The sequence below is a fragment of the Scardinius erythrophthalmus genome (assembly GCF_964197995.2).
Source record: "Scardinius erythrophthalmus genome assembly, chromosome: 4".
NCBI classification, from domain to species: domain Eukaryota; kingdom Metazoa; phylum Chordata; class Actinopteri; order Cypriniformes; family Leuciscidae; genus Scardinius; species Scardinius erythrophthalmus.
Genome location: NC_138224.1, coordinates 36,899,030 through 36,926,490, shown reverse-complemented (window position 1 = coordinate 36,926,490; position 27,461 = coordinate 36,899,030).

Genomic DNA, 27,461 nt, shown 5'->3' with positions numbered 1-27,461 from the left:
CCAAAAAGCACACAGATTCTTCAGTAAACGTAGGTGAAGACAATCACTTTTAACTCCAAAATGATACCCCAGGTTTGTCATGTTCAGGAACCAAATGACCAATCATGAAAGGAAGTAGTCTCAATAGTGTCCAATTTTCATGTCCATTTCCTCCAATTGTCCGTTTAGCTTTGAACGTTATTGGTATTTTCTGAGGTCGATTAGTCTTATCAGAAAACTTATAAGGAAAGTTTTGGATGACACTATTCAAATCATTAAGTGTGAAAAAGCCTCTTTCAATCAAATCTGACAGACACAAACAGAGTTCTGCTGGAACAATTCCTTCAAAAAGATCATGTAGAACATCAGGTGGAAAACCTGTTGATGAATGAAAATGTTCTAGTCTATTCAAAACACAGCTGGCCTTTACACCCTCAACACTTTTTAGTGTTTCATCGCTACTGAGACACAAAACATGGCCATCATGGGAAAGTTTAGTTCTGAGTGGGAATGATCCACTCCTAACTGGTACAGTTTGAAAGTCCTTTCGACTCGCAAGACAAAACCTACAACATTTGTCAACAGAGAAGGATTCTTGGAAACCTGCTAGTGAATGGGCTGCTAGATTATCTGCAGATACAAAAGCAATTGTACCCTGAACATGTGCCCCTAGTCTTTTGATGTACAAACCTTGATTTTCAAGATGTTCAAGGTCTCTAAGAAGTGGTTCTAGAACAGCAGCATATCCATAGGTTTTCAAGTCATTGCTGTAACATAACAGTGCAAGATTAATAGATGATAAAGATGATCTATACCCAAGTGGTAGATTAGCCAGAACCCAATAGACGGCACAAATCTTGTGCTTTTTTCTTGAAGTGCCTAAAGGGTTACAAATTTCAAAGTCATCAATATACAACCCTATCGCAATACGTAACTCTTCTGCTGAGAAAAACTGATTTTCCCTGAAATACTGTCCATCAAGAAAACTTTCATACACCCCAGAGTTTAACCCAGAAACCTTCTCAGGTAAAACTTTGTCAAGGACATGATCTCTATTTAACAACTCATTCAGTACAGGTAAAATCGGGACATAAACCTTTTTTCTACCCTTATCTAAATCTAAAGTGTACTCAATAGGTTCAATAATCTTAAAGTTTTCTTTGAAAAAAGAAGACCTCTTGTGGTCAGTGCCTAATGGACCAGTCCTTGACAAGAAAGAAAGAGGGACCGTTTTGTCTAACGTTTCTGTTATCAGTGTTGATGTTTCTAGATTAACATTGTGTTACAGCAGAATCTGTTCTATTAATTTCTTGCTTAGTTCTCCTGTGAGGACACTAGGGGTGTGCGAAGCAGCCAGTATTTGTATCTGTATTTGTATTTGTTAAGGGGGAAAAAGTATTTGTATTTGTATTTGTATTCGAGTAAAATTAAAAATAGGCGTAAAAATTGCGGGGGTTTTTTTTGCGTTACACTTCTAATTTACGTTATAGTGTAAGTATTCTTTAATTAAATCTATTATAATAATTATGGATATGGAAATATTGGTTGATATTTTTCCATAAATCCAGCAATGAACATGTAACAAGGAACGTCATTGAAAAGAAAATAACAGCCATTACCTCATCCATGGTTAAACCAACAACTAATAAATATCATTTGTGAACATTATGAACCCCACCACCACCCGTCCTTGTTGGAGGACGCTGAACCGACAGAATGAAAATGTAACAAGGAACGTCATTGAAAAGAAAATAACATAACAGCCAACTCATCGATGGTTAACCAACAACTAATAAAATACCATTGTGAACATTATGAACCCCACCACCACCCGTCCTTGTTAGAGGACGCTGAACAGACAGAATGAATAACAAGGAACATCATTGAAAAGAAAATAACATAACAGCCAACTCATCGATGGTAAATCCAACAACTAATAAAATACCATTGTGAACATTATGAACCCCACCACCACCCGTCCTTGTTGGAGGATGCTAACCAGACAAAATAAAAACAAATAATTCTTCAAAGAACTGTTCTTGTTCTGAAATAACTTCTTTCTAATGCACAGAATTCCAAGAACTAAACTTTATCAACTCCTGACTTGGAGATCTGGCAGAACAAAAGTTGTATTGTAGATAATACTCTTATAAACTAAAAGATACAGCCCTGCTATTTTCAACTTTCTGCAAAAAAAAAAAAAAAAAAAAAAACAGACACAAAGGTTTTTATGTTTTATGTTATTTTTTTAATGTTTTATGTTATTTTTTTAATGTTTTATGTTATTTTTTTTATGTTTTAATTTTTTTTTATGTTATCCATAACTTAACCATATTTCACTTGGAAGAAGATATCTTCTGCCAACATATTCTCAGTTAAATTTCTCCATGTTGTATTTTGTGAAAACAAGCTCCTCCACATGTGAGGGGAGCAGTCTGGAGCGATGTGGGGACACAATATCTCCTGCTGTGCTAAAGATCCTTTCAGAGGAGACACTTGTTGGGGGGCAGGTGAGATATTTCATTGCCACATGAGCCAGAGCTGGCTGTGACTGCATCATTTTTGACCAGAAGGTCACTGCAGGATCTGAGGTCAGTGATTCAGTGCTGTCCTCAGCTAAGTAGCTCTCAACTATCTTGAGGGAGGTCATAGCACCAGATGAGGCAGATTTGGCTTTTGGTTTAGCAAGATTGTGCATTGCCCCCCAAAAGAGGCTTTTTTGCCCACTGGTCTCACTCTCAACTGAGGATGAACTGGCATCCTCAGGTACCCCAGAAACATCATCCGCTTGGAGTTCTGCATCCACCTCTGCAGCCACATCTGCCTTGAGCCTGTCAAACTCTGATGTACTAAGTAGTGACATGGGCAAGCTCTTGAATCGGGGATCCAGTAAGGTAGCTTTAAAGTAATGAGCAGAGGAGTCATCAAAGACAGCCTGGAAGCGCTGAGCCAACTGAGACTGCAATGTGGTCACCATTTTAAGAGCCCCTGGAAGAGCCTGTACATCCGCATGCACATTTAAGTTTGTTAATGCACTCTTGAGAGCCTGCACACAAGGGATAACAGAAGACAGAGAAGCCACATCCTCACACACAGTGCGTGTTGCCTCCTCAAATGGTTGTAGTATTTTCACAGTGGCCTGCACTAGTTCCCATTGATGGTGTAACATTACACCTCCCAGATCCATCTCTGCACTCAGGGCAGTCAGTGATCGTCTCTGCTCCAACAGCCGCTGGAGCATGTGGAAGGAAGAATTCCACCTGGTTGACACATCATGCACCAAAGTGTTCTTGGGAAGGCCAAGCTCTTCCTGGATTTTGTGAAGTTTGTTCACAGCTTTGTTTGATCTGTGTACAAACCCAGTGATCCTGCGAGCAATCAATATCACATTGGTCACTCCCCGGCACTCCTTTATAGCAGCTGTTACCACTAGGTGTAAGTTGTGAGCCATACACCTAATGTGCACATAGTTACCATCAGCCATTGCCTTAACCATGTTAGTGGCATTATCTGTGACAAAATACTCAACAGAAAATTGCGCTCCAACATCATCTTGCCATTGTTTCACAATGGCCTGGAGGTGATAAAGAATGTTGGCTGCTATGTGATCTTCATTAAGAACCTCCATCTTGAGAAGTGCTGTCACACGTTTATGTTCATCTATTCCTTGTTGATTCTGTTTGCATTCTATCCAGTGGCCAGTAAGAGAAAGATATGCATTTGTGGAAAATTTGCTCGTCCAGATGTCAGACGTGCAGTGCACAAATTTCCCTTCAATTTTTGAGAGAGCTTCTTTTACTTTTGTTTTCGCATCTTGGTAAAGTTGTGGTATAACTGTGCGAGAGAAATGCCAACGAGATGGTAGTTGGTATCGAGGTGCAACCACATTGAGAAGCTTATGAAAACCTTTATTCTCCACTACTGAGTAGGGCATCAGGTCAAGGCAAATCATTTCTCCCACTGTGTTTGTTATTTGCTTTGCAGTGGGGTGGTTGGGTGGATAAGCCTGTTTTGCATTAAATGCAGCTAATATATGTGATTGAAACTGACTTGCAGGGGTAGAACATGGCTGTGATGATGATTTGGTGCTGGTGGGGGGATTTGTGCTTGTGGTGGGATTGGCAGACAGTACCAGGAGAGGATGCTTTAAGTGCATGTGATTATGCATAGCAGATGTTGACAGATGTTTGATATCTCTGCCTCTGCTGATTTTACTTTTGCACACATTACATATCACTTTAGTAATATCTGCAGCACTGACTGTAAAATGTTTCCACACAGAACTTGAGCAAGTTTTTTTGGCTAGTGGAGGACCAAGAGATGGCTCAGCAGCAGCCACACTCTTTTCTATTTGGTTGCCCAAATCCATGTGGGGAGTTTCATCTAATTTAATGAGTGACTGGAAGCTATGCTATAATGCTAAGGTTAACTAGCCTATAGTCTACATATTGCTGTCTGCAAAAAAAAAAAAAAAAAAAAAAAAAAACCTTAGCTGTCATAAGTTAAACGTAGCATATAACTCCCACAAGTGCATACAATTCGACACTACACAAGCATTTTTTAAACTTTTTTAACCAAACGTTAACGTTACTCTGTCAACAGTCTATAAATAGCCAAGCTAACACAGAGCTAACGTTACGTACACAGAGCACCCGATTGCAGCGTAATGAAATAATATCCCGATCAAACTCCGCTTACTGAAAGTTATAAATTGCCTTTGGAACGCAGTTAAGCTACAAAAAAACATTAATCAAAAATGTGACGCAGTTAATTTTTTTCGCTCAGCCGAGCGAGCTCTGTTGCTGTGTGGAGAATGGAGATGTGTGGAGCAGCCTGTGTCAGTTACCGCTTTTATTCTTTTATATTTTCCCCTCCCCCAACTGAACGTCACTCTCTCTCTCACTCACTCATCCGGGCATGTACTGCGGTCTCATGAGAAAACGCAACTTTTTGATATAACGGTTTTCTTGTTCCCGAATACAAATATTTTTTAAAGTATTTGTTTGAAATAAGTATTTGTAAAAACCATGTTATTTGTGCCTTCCGCATACCGTATTCGGGTTCGGCTCCACCCCTAGAGGACACTAACCTCATAAAACCCATCTATTATTTCTTGAGTGGCTGACTTTGGAATGTGCAATAGTGTTTGCATTCACAAAAAAAGGGATGCCAGTTTTCGCAGCAGATACACCTCATCATTGCGATCATCATGTTCTTCTACATCAGAAATGGACTCATCCAATTCAACCACAGATGCACTACCTTGATTGTCTTCATCCAAATTAGAATAATTCTCACAAAACAATTCTGGTCGAAAGTCCTTTACACTACCTGAACTGTGAAAACGACTATGATGTGCTGTAAATGTGGAGTACACATTAGAACGGAATGAACACTGCCGATAAGGGCATTTTACAGTCTCCTTATTTTTTAGATGGCAGCGTAAATGTGCCAAATACTGGCGAAGGTGGCAGGGTTCTGCAAAACCACACAAGTCACAGAGTATCTGAACAGTTAGGGGTTCTGATGAATTTTGTGATGGCCCATGCTGCCTCAAATGCCTTTTCAGGTCAATTTGTCTTTTGAACGTACAAACACAATCATTATACAAACATGGTAAGGGACAAAACCTGCTGTAGTGTCCGTGCTTTAGTGTATAATGCCTTGTTATTGTGCGTTGATTCGATGAACTATATGAGCAAAGCTTGCATGTCCATTTCAGTGAAACTGTCATAATCCAGGGAAGGGGGGGACCATTTCCTGAAAATATACAAACATCAATTAATTTTCATGTATATTAAGTAGTGTACATCTTTTCAATCCGTTTAGTCGTTTGCAACATAATTTGTCATATCTACTCCCTAATCAAGACATAGCAGTTCAGGCAATCACACACTCTGCACATGGAACATTGTAAAAAAAAGTATTAAATATCACAGAGGACAATATTTAAATATTGCTGCAAGCAGCATTTAACATGCCTTTAGTATTTAAAGGTGTTTGGGTACATTTTGGCCACATTCATTTTCTAAATAACCCTTTTATAGCTATCTATGGTAAAGTTCAACGTTTGATAATTATTGCTCTAGAAAGTTCAGATAATTACACTGCAGTAACGTTAACGTTAGTTAGTTTTTTTTTAGGTTGAGCTAAAAATCTAGGACTAGGTCACAAAAGTAGAATTTTTAAATAAAGAGAAATTTGATTGACAGCAGTGCTTATATTAAACACCAAACATTTAACTACATAAATGAAAAAGATGGATGTTAGGTTTAGGCCTAACGTTACTCATGTTGTAGTTAAAAAAATATATATATTATATACAGTACCAGTCAAAAGTTTGGAAACATTACTATTTTTAATGTTTTTGAAATAAGTCTCTTATGCTCATCAAGCCTGCAGTTAAAAAAAAAAAAAAAAAAAAAAAAAAAAAAAAACAACAACAGCAATATTATGAAATATTATTACAATTTAAAATAATGGTTCTCTTTTTTAATATACTTTAAAATGTAATTTATTTCTGTGATGCAAAGCTGAATTTTCATCAGCAAGTACTCCAGTCTTTGGTGTCTTATGATCCTTCAGAAATCATTCTAATATGCTGATTTATGATCAATGTTGGAAACAGTTGTGCTGCTTAATATTTTTTTTATAACCTGAGATACTTTTTTCAGGATTATTTGATGAATAAAAAGTTAAAAAGAACTGTATTTATTTAGAATAGAAATCTTTTGTAACAATATACACTACCGTTCAAAAGTTTGGGAACAATAACTTTTTTTTTTTTTTAAAGAAATTAGTACTTTAATTCAACAAGGATGCGTTAAATTGATAAAAGGTGATGGTAACGATTTATATTGTTAGAAATGTTTTTATTTTGAATAAATGCTGTTTTTATGAATAAATGCTGTTAACGTTTTAGTCATGAATGAATCCTGAAAAAAGTATTCTAAAAAAATATATTAAACAGCACAACTGTTTCCATCATTGATAATAACTGAGTATCAAATCATCATATTAGAATGATTTCTGAAGGATCATAAGACACCAAAGACTGGAGTACTTGCTGATGAAAATTCAGCTTTGCATCACAAAATTAAATTACATTTTAAAATATATTAAAAAAGGGAACCATTATTTTAAATTGTAATAATATTTCATAATATTACTGTTTTTTTGTTTTGTTTTGTTTTTTAACTGCAGGCTTGATGAGCATAAGAGACTTCTTTCAAAAACATTAAAAATAGTAATGTTTCCAAACTTTTGACTGGTACTGTATATGTGTGTATATATATATATATATATATATATATATATATATATATATATATATATATATATATATATACAGTATATATATATATATAAATATATATATATATATATATATATATATATATATATATATATTTCCCCTAATGTTACATTAAAATGAATGCTTAGTTTGTGGTTCATCGTTATTTTAATGAAAATACTGTGATAAAATGAAGACAAACTCACGTATATTAAACGAAGAAATACAAGTTTTATTAAAAGTTATCTTGCGCATCCCATCGTCCTGTCAGTCACTGTTAACGTTAAACCTCACTCAGCCCTGCTAAAATACATACCGTGGCTTTGTGAGTGGCAGCGGCCGGCCCATTCTTTGGAAAAGCCTTCCGGTGCTCAGTTCGCACCTGGCTGCTATCTAATATTAATTAATCAAACTCTAAATACAATATTAGTCCAAAAACAGGCTAATTTAATACATTTTAAACACTAACGTTACTATGATCAACAATTTCATCCGAAATCTAACTTATATGCTTAGGCGCCATTTCACGAATTGCTTACATTATGGATAGCATCGTGCACAACTGTAAGTTACCAATCCATTAATTAGGATTAAATTCAAACAGATTAGTTTAGTATCGTAATTATTAAACTATCATAAATTAAATTCCACTCAACTAACATTAAGTTAAAAGGGATATCTGCTCAATCACCAACGAGGGCGGGAAACAAACAAGACAGACCCAATGTCAGTGCACATCTGCTGTTTATGCCAAATAGTAAAAATTAATACAACAAAATTCAATATTAAGGAGTTGAGATATATTGCATTTTAACCACTATCATTAACAATTAGATCTAACGTAACTAGATTAGCTGCTATAGGCGCCATTTCGAATATCTTACCGGCTAACGTTACCACCATGGAAAATCAGCAACCAATCCATTAATTAGGAATGAAATTCGACCAGATTAGTTTAGTATCATAGTTATTAAATTATGAATAAAATTGAACTCACCTTATTATATGCAGAGACGATGGTTGTTTGATGATGCTGAATGAAATACTCCTGCTGTAGCTGGTTGAGCTTCCACCTGCTTTAGTCCTGCTTACTTACATCTCGCGATATCTACACAGAGCAAAGCCCGTGAAAATCTATACTGAAAACAAAAGGATCCTTGTGGTATATTAAAATGTATTAAATTAACCATCTTATTTTTTTTTACATGGTAGTATTAAAATTCGATGAAAACTACAAATTCTTAAATAAACATTTAAATATATGCACCTTTATATGTACAGTCGTGGCCAAAAGTTTCGAGAATGACACAAATATTAGTTTTCACAAAGTTTGCTGCTAAACTACTTTTAGATCTTTTTTTCAGTTGTTTCTGTGATGTACTGAAATATAATTACAAGCACTTTATATGTTTCAAAGGCTTTTATTGACAATTACATGACATTTATGCAAAGAGTCAGTATTTGCAGTGTTGGCCCTTCTTTTTTAGGACCTCTGCAATTCGACTGGGCATGCTCTCAATCAACTTCTGGGCCAAATCCTGACTGATAGCAACCCATTCTTTCATAATCACTTCTTGGAGTTTGTCAGAATTAGTGGGTTTTTGTTTGTCCACCCGCCTCTTGAGGATTGACCACAAGTTCTCAATGGGATTAAGATCTTGGGATTTTCCAGGCCATGGACCCAAAATTTCAACATTTTGGTCCTCGAGCCACTTAGTTATGACTTTTGCCTTATGGCACGGTGCTCCATCGTGCTGGAAAATGCATTGTTCTTCACCAAACTGTTGTTGGATTGTTGGAAGAAGTTGCTGTTGGAGGGTGTTTTGGTACCATTCTTTATTCATGGCTGTGTTTTTGGGCAAAATTGTAAATGAGCCCACTCCCTTGGATGAGAAGCAACCCCACACATGAATGGTCTCAGGTAGCGCTCACCTTTTCTTCTCCGGACAAGCCTTTTTCCAGATGCCCCAGACAATCGGAAACAGGCTTCATCGGAGAATATGACTTTGCCCCAGTCCTCAACAGTCCATTCACCATACTTTCTGCAGAAGATCAATCTGTCCCTGATGTTTTTTTTGGAGAGAAGTGGCTTCTTTGCTGCCCTTCTTGACACCAGGCCATCTTCCAAAAGTCTTCGCCTCACTGTGCGTGCAGATGCGCTCACACCTGCCTGCTGCCATTCCTGAGCAAGCTCTGCACTGGTGGCACTCCGATCCCGCAGCTGAATCCTCTTTAGGAGACGATCCTGGCGCTTGCTGGACTTTCTTGGACGCCCTGAAGCCTTCTTAACAAGAATTGAACCTATTTCCTTGAAGTTTATCGTGGAATTTTCATGGCAAAGAAGGACTATGCAATTCATCTGATCACTGTTCATAACATTCTGGAGTATATGCAAATTGCTATTATAAAACCTTAAGCAGCAACTTTTCCAATTTCCAATATTTATGTAATTCTCAAAACTTTTGGCCATGACCGTATATAATTACATATTACTTTATGAATTGCTTTAAGTAGATTTTAACTGATAATGACAAGTGAGTTGTGCTTGATGTTTGATGTTAGAGCAGTAAAATGTACTTAGAATTTACTCTTGCAAATTGTTAAGAGGATTTTATTAAGAAAATATACAAATTATTTTGTTGGTGTATGTGCAATTGTATCAACATGCATTTTTTAGTTTAAACAACTTGTTATTGTCACAGTGTCTGGTTGTGTTTCCCTGGGTTGTCACTAGAGGTCCTCGTTCTCACGGTGTCTTTCACATTTGACTTCAATTCCCAGCATTCTGTCTGTCACTCATCAGTTCATTGCACTCAGCTGTTTCCCATCACCTTGTTAGATCTGTGTGTGTATATATACCCTGTCTGTTTCTGTGTTAGTTGTCGAGTCCTTGTTAAATGTCCTCACACTTCCTGGTTGGTTTCTTGCCTGTTCCTAGTGATGGCAAAATCGAGGCCTCGTGAACCAATGAAACACTTGAACCAAATGTGCCATATTGTTTCGAGGCTTCGAATCAATCCGACACCCGTCTCAACGGTGACACCTAGTGGTCACTTGCAGGTGTTGATCTGAAACAACCTTGACGAGCCATTAAAAAAATGTGTTGTTTTTTTATTATTATAATGTTCTAATGTGTGAAGCTTGTAACCTATAGGCTCCTCACTGTGCATAATGTTATTTTGGTCATGAAAAATGAATATTAATAAAAGAAATCAAGCCACAATGTCTCACTTTTTTAGATATTTTTATTCAAAAATATTAATTTATCTGCTGTGGAAGGACTTAGCCTACTTCTTTTTTTACAGATAATTTCTCCAGCCTTGGAAAAAATCCTCTCACAAGGGACACTTGTTGCTGGCATACAAAGATATTTTTTGCAAGGACATACAAATGTGGAAAGATTACTGCTCTCTCTTTCCAGTAAGTTAGTGGATCATGAGTTCTGGGCAAATACGCATCGTTGATGTATTTTTTCACTTCCACTGTGGCATCAGCTGTAGCATTGTGTATCATCTTGGTTTGATGGATGCGAGTATCAAAAAGTTCCCATAAACTGTCCTGTGTTTCTACTGGTGTTGATGTTGATGGTGATGGTGATGGTGATGATGATGATGATGATGATGATGGGTGTGATGTTGACATTTCTGGGTCTGAATAAAAATGAAAACAGCAATTAGTAACAAATCCTAAACTGACAGCATATATGAAGGATATTTTATATTACATGATTCAGATTACATAACATAACACAGACTGAAACTGCTCACCAGGATTTGTGTTTGAACGCATCAGCGAAGCACACTCCAGTGTGATGTGCTTTTCAGCTTCCTGGGCTTTGGCAGCATTTCCAAATGCCACATTTTTGAACCTTGGGTCCAGCAGTGTAGCCAGTGCCAAGGCTCTAAAACTCTCATAACCTCCACATCTGGAGTGCAGCCCTCTTGCAGATGTGAGCGTATGAGCCAAAACAGGAGAAACACATATTTATAATAATGACAATAATATGACAGTTATGGCCAATCACATGGGTAGTATGGTCATTGTGGCCTACCTAATTGAACAGTTGATTCCTGCGTTGCATTTCCTTTTTTCTGTGCAAGCTTGTGCTGCAACATCCTGTACAGTGGTATAAGCTTTGAAGCAGACACTCTCTTTTCCTCTGACATCTCTGTTGTTGCGAGTTTGAATGGTTGTAGTATTGACAATGATTGTTGAATAATGTCATAATCAATACTTGTCAGGGGAGCAGTATCATTGTTTAAGTTGGAAAGTGCAGCAGCCACTGGCTCACGTTGCTCATACAAGCGCTGTAGCATGTCAAATGTGCTGTTCCATCTCGTGTCAACCTCCTGTATCAGTTTCAGAGTTGGTCTTCCCATCAAGCTCTGCATCTCCACAAGCTTGTCCTTTGCTTTGCAGCTGGATCTGAACAACCCCACTATCTTTCTGGCCTTCTGGCGTATTTCATTGATGACTGGGGTTTGATCTAGTGCCTTTTTCACAATCAAATTTAAAGTATGCGCAAAACATGGGACATAGCGAAGGTGGAGTAGCTGGGCACTTAGGATCATGTTAGATGCATTGTCAGTCACCATGCACTGAACTTTGGAGGTTATTCCCCACTCAGCCATTAGCAAGGCTTTAGCCTCCATGAGATGCTGGGCTGTGTGGGTTTGGTAAAACCTCCTTACACCCAGTACAACAGTTGCCATTTTTGCCTCTGGTGTTATGTAATGGCAAGTCACACCAAGATATCCATCCATATTAATGGAGGACCACATGTCAGCTGTAAGGCTAACAAATTCGGCCTTTTGTAGGTCCTCCATTGTCTTCTCCTTGGCTTTGTTGTACTTTTCGCTGACCATTATTTTAAGCACCTTCCGGGATGGGAGGACATAGCTTGGATCAAGCTTGTTCACAAATTCCCTGAATCCCTCATCGTCCACGATGGTGAAGGGCTGCAGATCCTTCACCACCATGTTTATAAGAGCGTCATCCAATTCCCTCTGTCTGACTTTTAAAAGAGAAGACAAAACATACTTTCAGACAAATACATTGGAAAAATACAGCTTCAATTAGTGCACATCTATTAAAAGTATAGCCTACATTATTTGGAAACCTTCCAGTGTTTATAATCAGTGCTTTATATAACTTATAAACTTTATAAACAGTGTCCCAAAAGGTTGTAATTATATTTCAGTTATAATTATATTTCAAACAATGCATACCTTGCTTAGATGGCCCAGCAGTGTCAGTAGCAGGCCTAGGTACAGGGGGAATGCCATCCTCTGCACCCTGCAAAATGGCAGGATGAGTGCTCCTCAAATGGCGCATCATGGATGATGTATTGTTGCAGTAGGCTAGATACCGATCACAATACACACATCTCACTTTATTTGGGGTTTCTAAATGGAAATGCTCCCACACCACAGATGTACGGCATCTCTTCTGGGGAGCCTCCATTTTATCTATCTATCCAAATCTATCTATAGATGAATCGATCTATGTATCTAGATATGTATCTATAATCTATGTATCTATATATGTATATATCTATAATATAGCCTATGTATTTATATATGTATCTATAATCTATCTATATATGTATCTATCTATAATATATGTATTTATATATGTATCTGTAATCTATCTATATGTATCTATCTATTAATCTAGCTGTCTATATATATTTATATGTATCTATTAATGTGTCACTATATGTATACTCTGTCTGTCTCTAGCCTATCAGTCAATGTGTTGTGTAAATTTAAATGTAAGTCTAAATTGCCTATAACTAATCAAATCGCACTATGTCACTATATCACAAAAAATCCGCTATCTTAAAGTCAAACTCCTCTCACAAAAACCCACGAGGTCAAAATGCGTTTATTTCACTTTTATACAGATGTGCGATTGTGTGGTCTGTTCCCGACCGTTCCAATCAAACGCTGATTCGGCGGACCACACCTGATGAAACACTTAGCGAAACACTTCGAGGCTTCGTTTGGCCATAGTCACGTGACATGGGTGTTTCGAATCACGCTTCGGATCAGTGTTTCGACACATCTGCGCTTCGGGATCTCGCAAAGCATCGGAACGACTGTTTCGCTTCAGCCATCCTTACCTGTTCCTGTATTTTGTTATTCTTGTTGGATTGCTCACATGATATTTGACCCTTGCCTGGACTGGATTACGCTTTACGGATTACCCCAAATAAATATATCTAACTGCACTTGGATCTGTTGTCTCTCCATTGTGTGTGTCGTGACAGAAGGACTCGACCACTAATAGATCCAGCAGTACGGGTATGATCCGGTCGGTATGTGGATCCCGCGTAGCGAGATTTTTCCTCCGGGAGAGGATGAAGGATCCTCGATTTCTTTATTTGCATATTTTTCAATGTGTGCTAGAAGGAATGAGGAGACCATAGCCGCCAGGCTCGTACAGGAGACGGTAACTTCCCCAGAGATGGTAAGTTCGATGCCACCGACATGCCATCATGGACGGAGGAGGAGGAGACACAGGCCGTCTGCCCAGCCAGAGACTGTTCACGTTCCATCTGCCCAGCCAGAGACGGTTCACGTCCAGTCTGCCCAGTCAGAGACTGCTCACGTCACGTCTGCCGAGCCAGAGACTGTTCACGTCCCGTCTGCCCAGCCAGAGACTGTTCACGTCCCGTCTGCCCAGCCAGAGACTGTTCACGTCCCGTCTGCCCAGCCAGAGACTGTTCAGGTCACATCTGCCCAGCCAGAGATGGTTCAAGCCACGTCTGCCCAGTCGGAGACAGATCGGGAGATGCCCATTCTCATGGCCGGGGGGGCACTGATCGGCTATTTAGAGCGTTTAGCTCGGATCCTGGCGACGCCCTTCAAACCTTCAGTGTCTGTTGTTCTAGAGCCGGAGCCAGTGTCTGTTGTTCTAGAGCCGGAGCCAGTGTCTGCTGATCCAGAGCCGGAGCCAGTGTCGTCTGTTCCAGAGCCGGAGCCAGTGTCGTCTGTTCCAGAGCCGGAGCCAGTGTCGTCTGTTCCAGAGCCGGAGCCAGTGTCGTCTGTTCCAGAGCCGGAGCCAGTGTCGTCTGTTCCAGAGCCGGAGCCAGTGTCGTCTGTTCCAGAGCCGGAGCCAGTGTCGTCTGTTCCAGAGCCGGAGCCAGTGTCGTCTGTTCCTGAGCCGGAGCCAGTGTCTGTTCCTGAGCCGGAGCCAGTGTCTGTTCCTGAGCCGGAGCCAGTGTCTGTTCCTGAGCCGGAGCCAGTGTCTGTTCCTGAGCCGGAGCCGGAGCCAGTGTCTGTTCCTGAGCCGGAGCCAGTGTCTGTTCCTGTTCCAGTTGCTGAGTCGGAGCCAGTGTCTGTTGCTGAGTCGGAGCCAGTGTCTGTTGCTGAGCCGAAGCCAGTGTCTGTTGCTGAGCCGGAGCCAGTGTCTGTTGCTGAGTCGGAGCAAGTGTCTGTTCCTGAATCTGTGCCTGTGCTTGTGTCTGTTTCTGTGTCTGTTTCTGAGCCGGTGGTGTCTGTTCCTGAGCCGGAGCCGGAGGCGTCTGTTCCTGAGCCCTCAGTGACCGCGACACTGGCCATTATGGCCACAGCCATGTGGTGTGTGTGGGCTACGCACACACTTGGACCGGATAGATTTTGGACCGCCCGAGGGGTCGTCTCCGCCCTGGCCGCCCGAGCGAGAGTCTCCGCCCTGGCCGCCCGAGGGAAAGTCTCCACCATGGCCACCCGAGGGACTGTCTGCTCCGCCCTGGCCGCCCGATGGACTGTCGTCGCCGCCCTGGCCGCCAGACGGACTGTCGACTCCGCCCTGGCCGCCAGATGAACTGTCGTCTCCATCCTGGCCGCCAGTTAAGCCATCACCCCCTGTCCTTGTTCCTCGCCATGGACCTGGCCCACCATCCCTCCCCCTGATCCTCCACCGTTCCACCTCCCTCCTGAACTCTTGTGTTGTGTTGTAGTTACGTTATGGAGCGTCTGGTAGCCGCTCCGTAGGGAGGGGGGTACTGTCACAGTGTCTGGTTGTGTTTCCCTGGGTTGTCACTAGAGGTCCTCGTTCTCACGGTGTCTTTCACATTTGACTTCAATTCCCAGCATTCTGTCTGTCACTCATCAGTTCATTGCACTCAGCTGTTTCCCATCACCTTGTTAGATCTGTGTGTGTATATATACCCTGGCTGTTTCTGTGTTAGTTGTCGAGTCCTTGTTAGATGTCCTCACACTTCCTGGTTGGTTTCTTGCCTGTTCCTGTATTTTGTTATTCTTGTTGGATTGCTCACATGATATTTGACCCTTGCCTGGACTGGATTACGCTTTACGGATTACCCCAAATAAATATATCTAACTGCACTTGGATCTGTTGTCTCTCCATTGTGTGTGTCGTGACAGTTATACTAGTTAATTCAACTTTCAGCTTAGTTATGGACAATTAAACTTAAATTTTCTTGTTGTCTGGACAGTTTCTAAAAATTTAGTTGTGTCTACAAAAAAAAAAAAAGTTGAAATGGCAATTATTTTTTACAGTGTATGAAGACTGTCATATAGGCCAGTAGGTTACAGTCCAGCTTTGGTTTGGTTCTGTCTTGACCTTTAGCCCAAATGGGCACAGGAGCTAAAATGAGAAGAATACACACCACATTAACACACGGCTTGCTGGAATACTCAACTCTGCTATCAGGTAGCCGAGTAATAATGTCCAAGTGCAATAATGTCCATTCAGCCTGTGTTTTCATAAATAAACCATAAATTATTAGGGCTGTATTTAAATTGGGTCATTTATGTAGAAGAAATGTGAAATTATTTCTTTAGAAACTGGAGCTTTCTAGACTGAGAAAAGCCAGAAAATGTATTTTTGGCTTTATGTGGATGAAAGACAACAACTCCCAGAATGCACTTGCTTCGCTGCCCTAGGAGGCCACTCCCAAGCCACGCCTACCGTTAAGAGCAGCAGTCAGAGAATAGGCTTGTTTGAGATGAGCAAAATCTGCGCAGAATCGATCACCGGTGATCAGCGCGAGATGCATGCCGGTTAGAAATGTGTCCGAGTGCGGTCCGCCTTGCTCTGATGTCATGCTGACGTATGTCAAAAATCTCTCGCGAGCGCAAGGCGCACGTGTCGGATTCTGCAGTCGGGCGCAGTTGCTCTCCACCGACTGCGCTGATCAAAAGCATGATGGGAAACGACTTGCTGACGACACAGCTTAATGTTCATTGGTTTAAACAACCGTGATGTATTGTTCTCTTTTAAAATGTTTGATTTTAAAACTCTGATAGGCTATCATGTTTTATGTGTATACGTTATGTGATAATATTCCCAAACTATCTCAGTGCGATCTCTATGGGTTATGCAATGTAATTTTTATGTAAAAAAAGAAAGAAAAAAAAAAACACGTCTGTATTAAAGAAAAAAAGACTGATAAACATGTATTTGGAATGGAATTCAATAAGTAGGCTACTTTGGGTGTCTTGTTCATTATATTTATTTTCATATAAAAGCAACAGAACTTAAATTCCATCCATGATCCAGTTTATTAGCAACACTGTGAACGAGCGTGAATCCAGTGAATCCCGCGATATCCGCCTTTGATCTCACAGGTGTCAGATCCACTGCGAGAAGAGAGATCTGTCCGGCTTGCCTGCGCTTTTTTCACTCCTCCCCTCACTGCAGCCGCCTACTCTCGCCTACATTTCAGGCGAGGCAAGGCGCATCTCAAACAAGCCTAATGTCTAATATGGCGAGAAGTTTCACTCTCAGTACACTTCTGGCTTCTGAACTGGTTGCAGTTCCACTCTCATTCCATATGAGGGCGCTCACAGGACGAGTGCAGAATGAATGGAGGTCAATGGCGGTATACCCCTCAAAATCCACTTTTCTCAGGGTATAATTTTTTGTCTAGTAATTTGAATGTTGTATTCGAAAGGAGATGCAAAGAAATTACACATTGCTGGGTATTAGATTTTTTAGAGTCACTTATTTGCTTTAAAAGTCTTTTAAAATGTCAATGACGTCATACACATCGTACGACCAGAGATACTGCTTTACGGCAATCCTTCAGTCGCATTGGTGCTTTCAGAGATTGTCTATGGTGCGTTCCAGAGCCGTTGAAAATTTAATTTTTTAACTTTAACGGCTCTTGTGCTTTCGTGCTCTGCACTTTCTTTTCTCTCGAGGCATCGACAACACAGCTGACACAGGTAAATACACGTGCTAGAAGAGTTTTTGTTTTGTTGTTTTGAAAGACCACTCCGAAAACACACAATGGTCGTTGGATGTTTGGCGACGTAACGTTAGCTGGCTATCAGTTATCCATCAGCTGGCTGTCAGGCCTTATTAGCTTATTAGCTATCAGCTATTAATGGTCGTAGGCTGTCAGCTAGCCATCAGCTGGCTAACAACCCTTATTATACATTCTGCTATCAGCTATGTATCTAACATTAGTCGATACACGATGGCGAATTCAGCCACTGAAGATTAGTGAGTGAAAGCAGAGAATGTGGTGAAAGTGTGGAAAAAGAAAAGACCGCACACATGATGGATGATATTACAGATGTATTATACGTGTAAAGCTTGTGGAACAAACACCAGAATTTCATGAACTACTATTACTAGTATTATATATATATATATATATATATATATATATATATATATATATATATATATATATATATATATATGTATGTATTATAATTATAAGTAGTATAACTACTGAACATTTAAAGATTTAAACGACCTATGATGTAAATGTAGACAGTTTCCTGTCAGCTGTTAATTTGTTGTAGCTCAGAGCCCTGTTTCTCTGTCTAATTTCAGCACCCAGCCTGCACATCACAAATTTCTTGATGGGGATCGATTCTATGAGGCTGGCATGTTCAGGATGGGTGCTGAGGAGGCTATTGAAAGCTCCCAGATTCTCTAGAGTCATCTCCAAATTGTTGGTGATGTTGGAGTGAGGCCAGAAGGTGTTGATGTTTCTTGCGAACTCCCCCTCCAACAGCTGGATGGCCTCAAAATACTCCTCTGACGGCCTCATCAGGTTGGCGGCCGGTGTATATTTTTTAGCCGTCAGGAAAGGGTGCTCGGCACTCGCGGCATATCTGTGGTCCTGGTGTCTAGGACCCAACAGCAGGATTTCACAGCGAGGACATGCCCTCACTGTTGCATCCTGATGAAGCATTCGGACTACCCAGCCAGCAACATAAAAGAGGCCCTCCTCTAGGATGCAATCACCAACAGTCTAAAAAGTAAGAGAAATACAATGTTACATTGCATATGATAATGTGTCATGTGACTTACAACTGTAGATGTGTGTCTTTGTGCTGTTTTGTGGGTCATGGTGTAGTGCAGATAATCTTGTCTTCCACAATGTCTGACATCAGGTCAACATCCATTGGTTCTGCTGTGGGTGAAAGAGGCAGGGCCAATGAGGTGGTCGGAGGCATCAGCAGACCTGTGGTTGCTGAGGTCGAGGGAGTCGCCCCATTGGATGAGGTAGTCAGAAGTGTGACTCCATCATCCACCTCACAATTGGATGTGACTGAAGAGAGGGCAGGCAGAATGTTGGACACACTCAGTCCCCTGAGAGCAGCGGTGAACTCCCGTGCACTGGGGTTATATTTGTGCCCACCTTTTCCCCGGACCAAGGAGAAGAGATTCTACCCAAAAACAAAAGGGGGAGAAAGTAAGTTGTTTATGATTTTGATTAAGTTAGGGATTTCCAATGCAACATTTCACATGGAGTAGGGAAAGTCCCTCGGAGGGCTCCCAGGAAAAACTACTGTACCAATAGGCCTACATGTTTTTTTTTGTTTTTTTTTTTGTCTGTTGTAGTCGGTTGCATTTACCTCAATGCAATCTTGATTCAGTTTTGAGGTGCACAAATACTTCATGCCAGCATCTGTGCACCTCTTCTGGGCCATCAAGATGCTCTTGATTGTGAGCGGCATTCCATTCTGGCATGGTGGTGGTTTACGCCCAGATCTGAGAGAGGGGTATAATTTTATATAATATATAAGAATTTATATAATATAAGTTTATCAAGAAGTGCTATTAACAAATGTCATGTTAGTGTGTGTTTCACCTGCTAGTTTGTTTGTTTGTTTGTTTGTTTGTTTCATTTGCTGAAGCTTGGTTGTTCACTTAGGCTTTTCTTATTGACTGACCTGAACTGCCAGCCTGCCACCCAGCTTATGCAGTCGACAAGGAAGTTCTCCTTCTCCTGGCTTCCTGTACCAAGGGGTCGTCTCCAGGGGTTTGAATCCTTGGCAGACCTAATTAAGGAGAAAGGAATATGTAAAGCTCAGAAACTGGGAGACTGCATGTAGGGTAGTTGTAGATAGGTAGGTATGGGTAGGTGTGTCGTAGTTAGTAGGTAGGTTGTAGTTAGTAGGTTGAAGTTAGTAGGTTGTTTGTATGTTTGTTAAGTTATTTTTTTTGTTTTGTTTTAGAATTACCTGGAATTCAGGACATCAAAAAGGCGATTTATTCTGGCAATAAATTCGGCAGTGTCTAATTCATATAATAATTTAATAATGATTAAAATAAATGTATATAGTTTTACTTAGAAATTAGTTTTATGATATATTACTATTATTATATTAATATTATAATAAAAAATACGGTTTTACTTTAAAATTGGTTTTATGATAAATATTATATTTTTATTATATATCATATGTATTATATTAATATTATGATAGATATTTTTTATTTTATTTATTTTGAAAATAAATTTTAATAATAATTACTATAATATACACTTATATATTAATTTACTAATAATTAAAAATATACTTATATAGTTTTACTTAGAAATTGGCTGAATGTCGAATTCATCTACGGGTGGATGTGCACTTCCACAAAATCGCACGGGCTAATTCATTCCAGACTCCTAGCTAACGGTACCTGTTTGCACGCTTAATTATCACGTTTTTTTCCAATGGATCCTGGGATTTACGAAGAAATTTTTTCCTACAAGTCCCATGAGACATACCCTGATAGATACAGTCGGCATCTAGTCATAGTTGGGGGCGTGGTCGGCGTGGGGGAAAACACAGCGAACATCGTGTGTATTTGAATGACAAAAATGTCTTATTGCGAGTCATTGACGCCTGCCGACCGGCAACGGTACATTGCAAAATTAACTGCAATAGATTATAATTGCCCTTATTTAATTAAAAACTGGGTCAATGACCCAACCAAATGGCTGGAGGTGTCGTTTCCAGACATATTTGGTTATCTGATTGAATCTCCAGGTAAGACATCGCGGTAGCTGTAGCAGTAACATTAGCCTATAACTCAATCAACTTTCGTATATGTTGCATACTATAACTCCATAAAACCTTGTCACTTAACAATTGTATGTATGCTTCACTCCAAATTATTAATCCTTTTGTAAAACGGTGATCAGTAGTACGAAGTTGCCGAGGGACTGTGCTGACAGTTATCCCTAACTCACAGACTGCAGTCTGTATTGAGTGTAGACCTCGAACTACTCCATAGGTTCGCGATTGGCCTATCAAACGAGCCTTCAGCTGATAATGCTAATGTGAATGAGACATCCCTTATGAAAAACAACTATAGGAATACTATAGTATTTTGGGACAAAATATTATAGTAATCCTATAGGAATACTATAGTATTTTGGGATACTATAGTACTATAGAGGTATTACAGAACATCACATAAGTATTATACACTACTATAGAAATCTTATAGGATTACTATAGTTCTGCCAGAAAGACTCGGGAGAATTAATGCTGTAGCATAGACATTTATTAATAAGCTCAGCAAGCAATCAAATTCTTTGGCGGAGGCCCCGTTCATGACTCGAATTCCAGGGGTATTGAATCAGCGACTGCTGACTGAAGATGAAGGCAGGGGCGCCGCTCACCCCCCGAGGCGATGAAGGGGGCCCTCTGGTGGTGGTGGGGTGGATGGAAGGGAGGGCGTCTTGAAGACTTCAGGTTGGAGAGAAGAGCCCATCTAGTGATGTTAGGGATTGTGAAAGTGGACACCTGGGTGGTCGTGATGGGGGGGGGGATGGAGGAGAAGATCCGTCTTAGTGGTGGTGGGGAGGAAGGTGGTGGCTGGAACAACAGCATCTGCGGACTCAGATATGAGTAAGTGCTGCCCTTTTATACTACAGCAAGGAAATGATAGGGTAGTTGATAAGGCAATTAGTGACGTAAATGATTGAGTCTCCCTGGCCGAACTTGCGCTAGCTTTATTTCTTTTTCGTAAGGGATGTAGACAAATCTGGCTAATAACGTTACGAGTTTAACACCCACTACTATATCACACAGGGATCTACTCACACAGTAATCTCAAAAAAGAAAGCTCAAAAGCCATTTTGTCCTCCTTTCCGGTTCTGTGTGTTTATTAGGAAGGATTTAGAACTTCAATTCATAATTTGTTTGTTTATTGGTGGTACAGAAAACGACTCAGCAACTCTTCGGCATGATTAGCCCGTGTATTTCAATGAGCGCCAAGGCAATGTTTTTCCCCATGGGCTAAATTTGACGGGGCGTTCCCGGGGGCATTCCCAGACCAACCGTCTGTATCTATGGGTTGAGCAAGACCGGAAAAAACACACTGCGAAAAAAAGTGCACAACTTTTAGATTGAAGGTAAGATATATATATATATATATATAAACGTTACACTTTATAGCCTACAGCTCATACACACCGCGTTATCAGGATTTAATTCAATTATTTAATAGAACAGAATAACCGAATTAAGCTATAAAAATACATAATTTTACTAGTTTTACTTCTAATACGCACAACAAAATATTTTTATATTATATTTTGTTTAAAATTCAGTAGGCTACTGCAGTTGTGTTAAAAGTTCCAAGTTTCCAAATTTATGTGAATGTTTATTTACAGATAATGTATGCATATGCAATATTCACGTTCATATTTATTAGCCAAATTAAATTATTAAGTAGGCTATTCATAAAATTATTTTTATTTTGGAATGAATGTAATCATTCGTTTGTTAGACCTTGAGAATGAATGTAATCAGAAACAAATCGACAAAATACGCTGTGTGTGTGTGAAAAGCCTAGGACGGTCATCATGGTACTTTAACTCGTCGTCACGGTACTTTACCTCGATAATTATTATTTATTTTTTTTTAAAAAATCCCTTCAAAAATAACCACACACAAGGTGATATTGTTTTTACATTTTTTGAGGGTTTAAAACAGATAACATTATTAATCACATTCCAAAACAAAAAAAGTTCCACTATCAATCAAAATCAAAAACTGTGTAAACAATGTTATATACAGTATAATAACACCTATTCTATTCAAAATATATGAACAACTATTTCTTTTGTCATAGATGGCCAATTATACTATATACGGAACCCAAACACTGCAAAAGAAAAAAAAGCCAAGGTTCTCAAAGGGGCTGAAGAAGCGAATACCATATTCGCAGAGTATGGGAGCACATACTGGGCAAAATAAAACAAGAGATGCAGTCTCCCACAGATTTTATAGGCCTGGCATGTCACAGGACATTGACAAATGGGTAATAACACATTTGCTGATTCAGTGGAGAATTTTTTTGTTTATGTTAACTAACACAAAACATTTATTTTACTACAGATTTTTGTGTTTATTTTAATACTCTATTGATAAGCCAATTGATAATTTAATAATTTCCAATTCAACAAATTCAAATGTTTTGTAAGGCTAACACTTCTATCTGCTTTGAAAAGGTGGCGCAGTGTGAACAATGCCAAGCCAATAGATCCTCTCTAAAACAGGGGACTGACTACAAACCTATTGAGGTACAAATTATTTTATAGAACAGATATTGAAACGAGGTTGTACAAATATAACTGAGACTGGGGGCAATAAATGTACACGCTAACTGAGGAACAAAACAAGACACAGGTAAATAACTTTTATAAAATAAAAATAACATAAAAATAAGTTTTTTTTTTATTAACTCTAGGTTAAACAGCCCTTTGAGCTGTTGGGCATGGACCTCATTGGCAAACTGTCATTGACAGGTGACGGTAATCAGTATATTTGTGTGATCATTGATTACCTCACAAAGTGGCTCCAAACTTAACCTTTGTGGCAGTAGTGTGGTGAGTCTATTACCTTATACACCTGTGCTGGTGAGGGGAGTGTGATTTCACCAGTCCATATTTTAATGCTGTGAAAATCCCACTCCCCCTGCTAAACCCATCTTAATGCATTTATATTGTTTTTTAGTTTTTTTATTATTATTATTATTATTATTATTATTTAAAAAAGGGCACCTGACCGCAAAGCAATTGCTCCAGCTATTTTAGTTGTATATCCATAAGCTATGTAAGATGTAAAATTGAAAGAATGAATGAAATAAATAATGCTTTTTGGGGCCCTAATGTGCTGGAAAATAACTATTAATTAAAAAAAAAATGTTTCTTTACATTATTAGCTTTAAGTGTCAATTATCACTAATAATTTGTTTTATTTCTATTTTTAATAAGCAATTAAGCCAAAAAAAAAAGACAGGTATTTGCCTCATATATATATATATATATATATATATATATATATATATACACACAATATGTATTTGAGGAACTCTTAAAGCCTATCTTTGTGAAAAATTATTATTATTTTTAATGACTTTTAAATGAATTTCACTTCATTTTTTGTTTATTTTTTGCATCTTTTATCCACACTAGGTCACTTTCTGTTAATTTATTTAAGTGTAGACAAAGCTTCCATGCAGGATCTGGGTGGTTGCTGTGTGAAAAATCGATCGATAAACAGATATGGCAAAAGGAAGTGCATTTAAACTCACTTGCGCATACACGCGAAGGGGAGTGCGATTTAACCCTATAACTGCCGATGCAAAATAAACAGCAATTTCACACAATAATTATAAAGAGTCTGTGCACTACAATACAATAGCACTGGTATTACAAAACCTTCACTGACACATGCCACTCAACAGATGTACCTCAAACTGACAATATGTATAAAAAAAAAAAAAAAGACATTAATGTGTTTAAATAGCATTTTGTGTCACAATTACCGCTGGAAGTGTTAGGGTGTACTCACACTAGGCACGGTTGCCATGAACCGGGCCCGAGTACGATTGTCCCCCCTCCCCACTCCCCACTCCCCACTCCCCCTCTGGCCTGCACTCACATAGGGTTTCAGCATTCGTGCCGGAGCATGCTTACGTCATTATGGTGCAACGGTTTCGGGATAAACAGGAAGAGCGGCGCTCTCACTGAACACAATGGAGTCCATCGCTCTGTTTACTTTGTGGATAATTTTGAGTCGTTTGGTCCACAGCCCTCTCACAGCCTGTTGTTAAACAGATCTATCGCCTTTGTGGCACGAAAATTTTCACGTAATCGTGCTGTTCGTATGAGGAGGTTTGCAAGGTACCAGCTGAAGTGCAGCAAGGACTTTGCAGCTTTGATTACGGACTACAGTTCCCGACGTCACGCGTCCTGTTCCGTGCTCCAGCACGGTTAGCGCTCACACTGCATGCGAACCGCGCCCGAGTCCAACTGAACCGTGCTCTGGCCCACCTCTTCCAAGCGGGCCAGGGCCGGCTAATCGAGCCGCGCCCGGGCACGGTTCGGAGCACTCACACTAGTCAAACGAACCGCGCTTTGGTGGTCAAACGCACTCGGGCACGGTTCAAACTGGCTAGTGTGAGTACACCCTCAAATTGGTATTTATTTTAATAGTCATACTGTATCTCTAAAGTGTTCATTCGTGTATTTTTCATGTTTTGATGGTTGTTTGTATTTCCAGTATGCCTGTCTGGATGACACAATGCCTCGCCTGGAGTGTATTCGCAGTGTACCAGAATAAATAAAAGGTCCATGGAGCTGTTGGTCCGTCAGGTACGGCTAAGGCGGTGTGCGGAGCAAAAACTTGCTCTTGCCAAAAAGGAAACACAGGAAATAAAGAGCCAACTGGGCAATGCTCTTCAGGAGCTGGAGGTTGCCCAGGCATCATTTGTGTGGGTATGTGATGGTAAGTATTTAGTCTGGTTTTATATGTTACCAAAGACATGACTGTTATGGTATAATTGTGTAATAATATTAGCAAAAACCACTCATCAGAGTGTGAATATTTACATTCACACAGATCAGACTCAGTATGAATACTAAAGTAACTAATTGAGTTTTGAAGTCACACTGTTAGTTTTCAAAGTGTGTGAGATATAAAATTAAAGATGTCTTTAATTAGCTATTCTACCGAAATCTAGGTTGATCATGTCACGTGTTGTGTTATTTCATCACAGTTTAAGAAGAAGAAAATTACTGGGATGTTAAATGTTGAAACTAAACATTTAATTTGTAGTAACTCAGACAACAACTGACTATTAAAAATGTGGGTATTCATTGTATGGTCATGTACAGTATGAATCAATGTTGTTGATTGCATAAAAAAAACTTGCATGTGATAAAAGGCATTGTCATAATTAATTTTTATTTCTATGTGTGCAGATGTGACTGAGGCTGCAACTCGAACAGAGTCTAACGAGTCTATGGAGACCTCTGTGGACAGCAGTGTTGAAAATGTTACTGATTTGAACTGATTTAGTGAAAATAAATATTTTAATTGGTATTTTTCTTGCGCTTTTTGAAAGATTGTTAGGCAATTAGTTTCTGGGTATGTGTGTAGTTTAGAAAATAATGGGAGAAGACGCTCAGACCACAATAAGGGTTACATTTTTAATGCACAAGTATTGTATATAAGATATATATTTCTTTGCAAACGTAAAATCATAGACTAATTATTTTTCTTTGTAATACTATTATCAATAATTATTGGCAAATGAGAAATGAATAAATGTAATTGCAACAACTATCATCATAAAGAGTGTAAAAATATTGAGATAAAATAAGAACTGAAGAAACCGTTCATAAGATGAACTTGAAATAGGAGTGAAAAATCATTTACCTTACTTGCTTTAGACTAAACATTTGGGTTTTAACTCATTAATGGTTGTTTTAATAATATAATTGTCTTTATGTGTGATCACATAAACGAACTGGTGAATCGTTGAAGCAATTCCTATGAAAACCAGTTAGTGGAAAAATGGGACTTTACATTATTTAAACCACATTAATATGTATGCCTATTTGTAGATAAAGGGCGTGTTGTAAGGTGATGTAAACAACCGTCTTATTCAGGCGATTAATTGTTAAGTTGTTGTTTTTATGTGTTGTTTTTATGTTTAGTGTTGTTATCACTGTAAAGCTGTTTGAAACAATCTGTAGCCTATATTGAAAAAACGCTATACAGTATAAACAAATGTAACTTAATTACATGAAAATTACAATTTTAAAATGTAGTAAATTCGTTCCAGAATCATATGGCGGCTGTTTTCTATCTTTGAAATCGTTTGCGAACGAGCCAGATCCTTTAAGTGAAGGGTGAGAATCGGTTCCCATTTGAGAGCCGTTTTGTATTTAAATATTAGACAGAATAATATGATTATCATTTCGGTATACTACAATGTTCTATACATCAATTAGCCTAGCTAGCTGATAATATTTTCATGTGTACAGTAAGTACATTATGCTACACAACATTTATGTAGGCTACTTTATGGAGAGCGTGTGTGGTCGAGCACTGTGGCGAAAAGATCATCCATATCGGGTCAGAAAACAAGATGATTAACATGCAAACGATGAAGCATTTGGGTACATTTTAATAAAATAAACAACAAATGCCGAACGTAAGGTCAAAAATCACATCGAGCAGGGACAACCGTCAACGTTAAGGGCCATATTTTAACGATCTAAGTGAGCGCATGGTCTAAAGAGCAGAGCGCGCCCTATTCTCTTAAAAACACTTAAAGCCATAAGTATAAGAACTCACAACAATATTAACATTACATTTTTAACATTAAGTTACAGAAAAGCTTACAAATGCATGTCTTCTTTTGGTAACGTTATGTTAGGGAAGAATGTCAGGGAAAAAGAGATACAGCAGGGAAATGCTAGACGCAGCATTAAATGCTGTGAAGTCAGGAGAAAGTGTGAGGAGTGTCTCACAGAAATTTGGGATACCGAAATCTACCCTGTCAGACCACAAGCTGGGGAAATCTGAATGTGGGCCTCATTCAAATAGGGCCCTTACCCTGGAGGAAGAGGAATCTTTAGTCAATTATAATGTTTGGATGGCAGATCATGTTTTTCCCCTAACAAGAACCATTG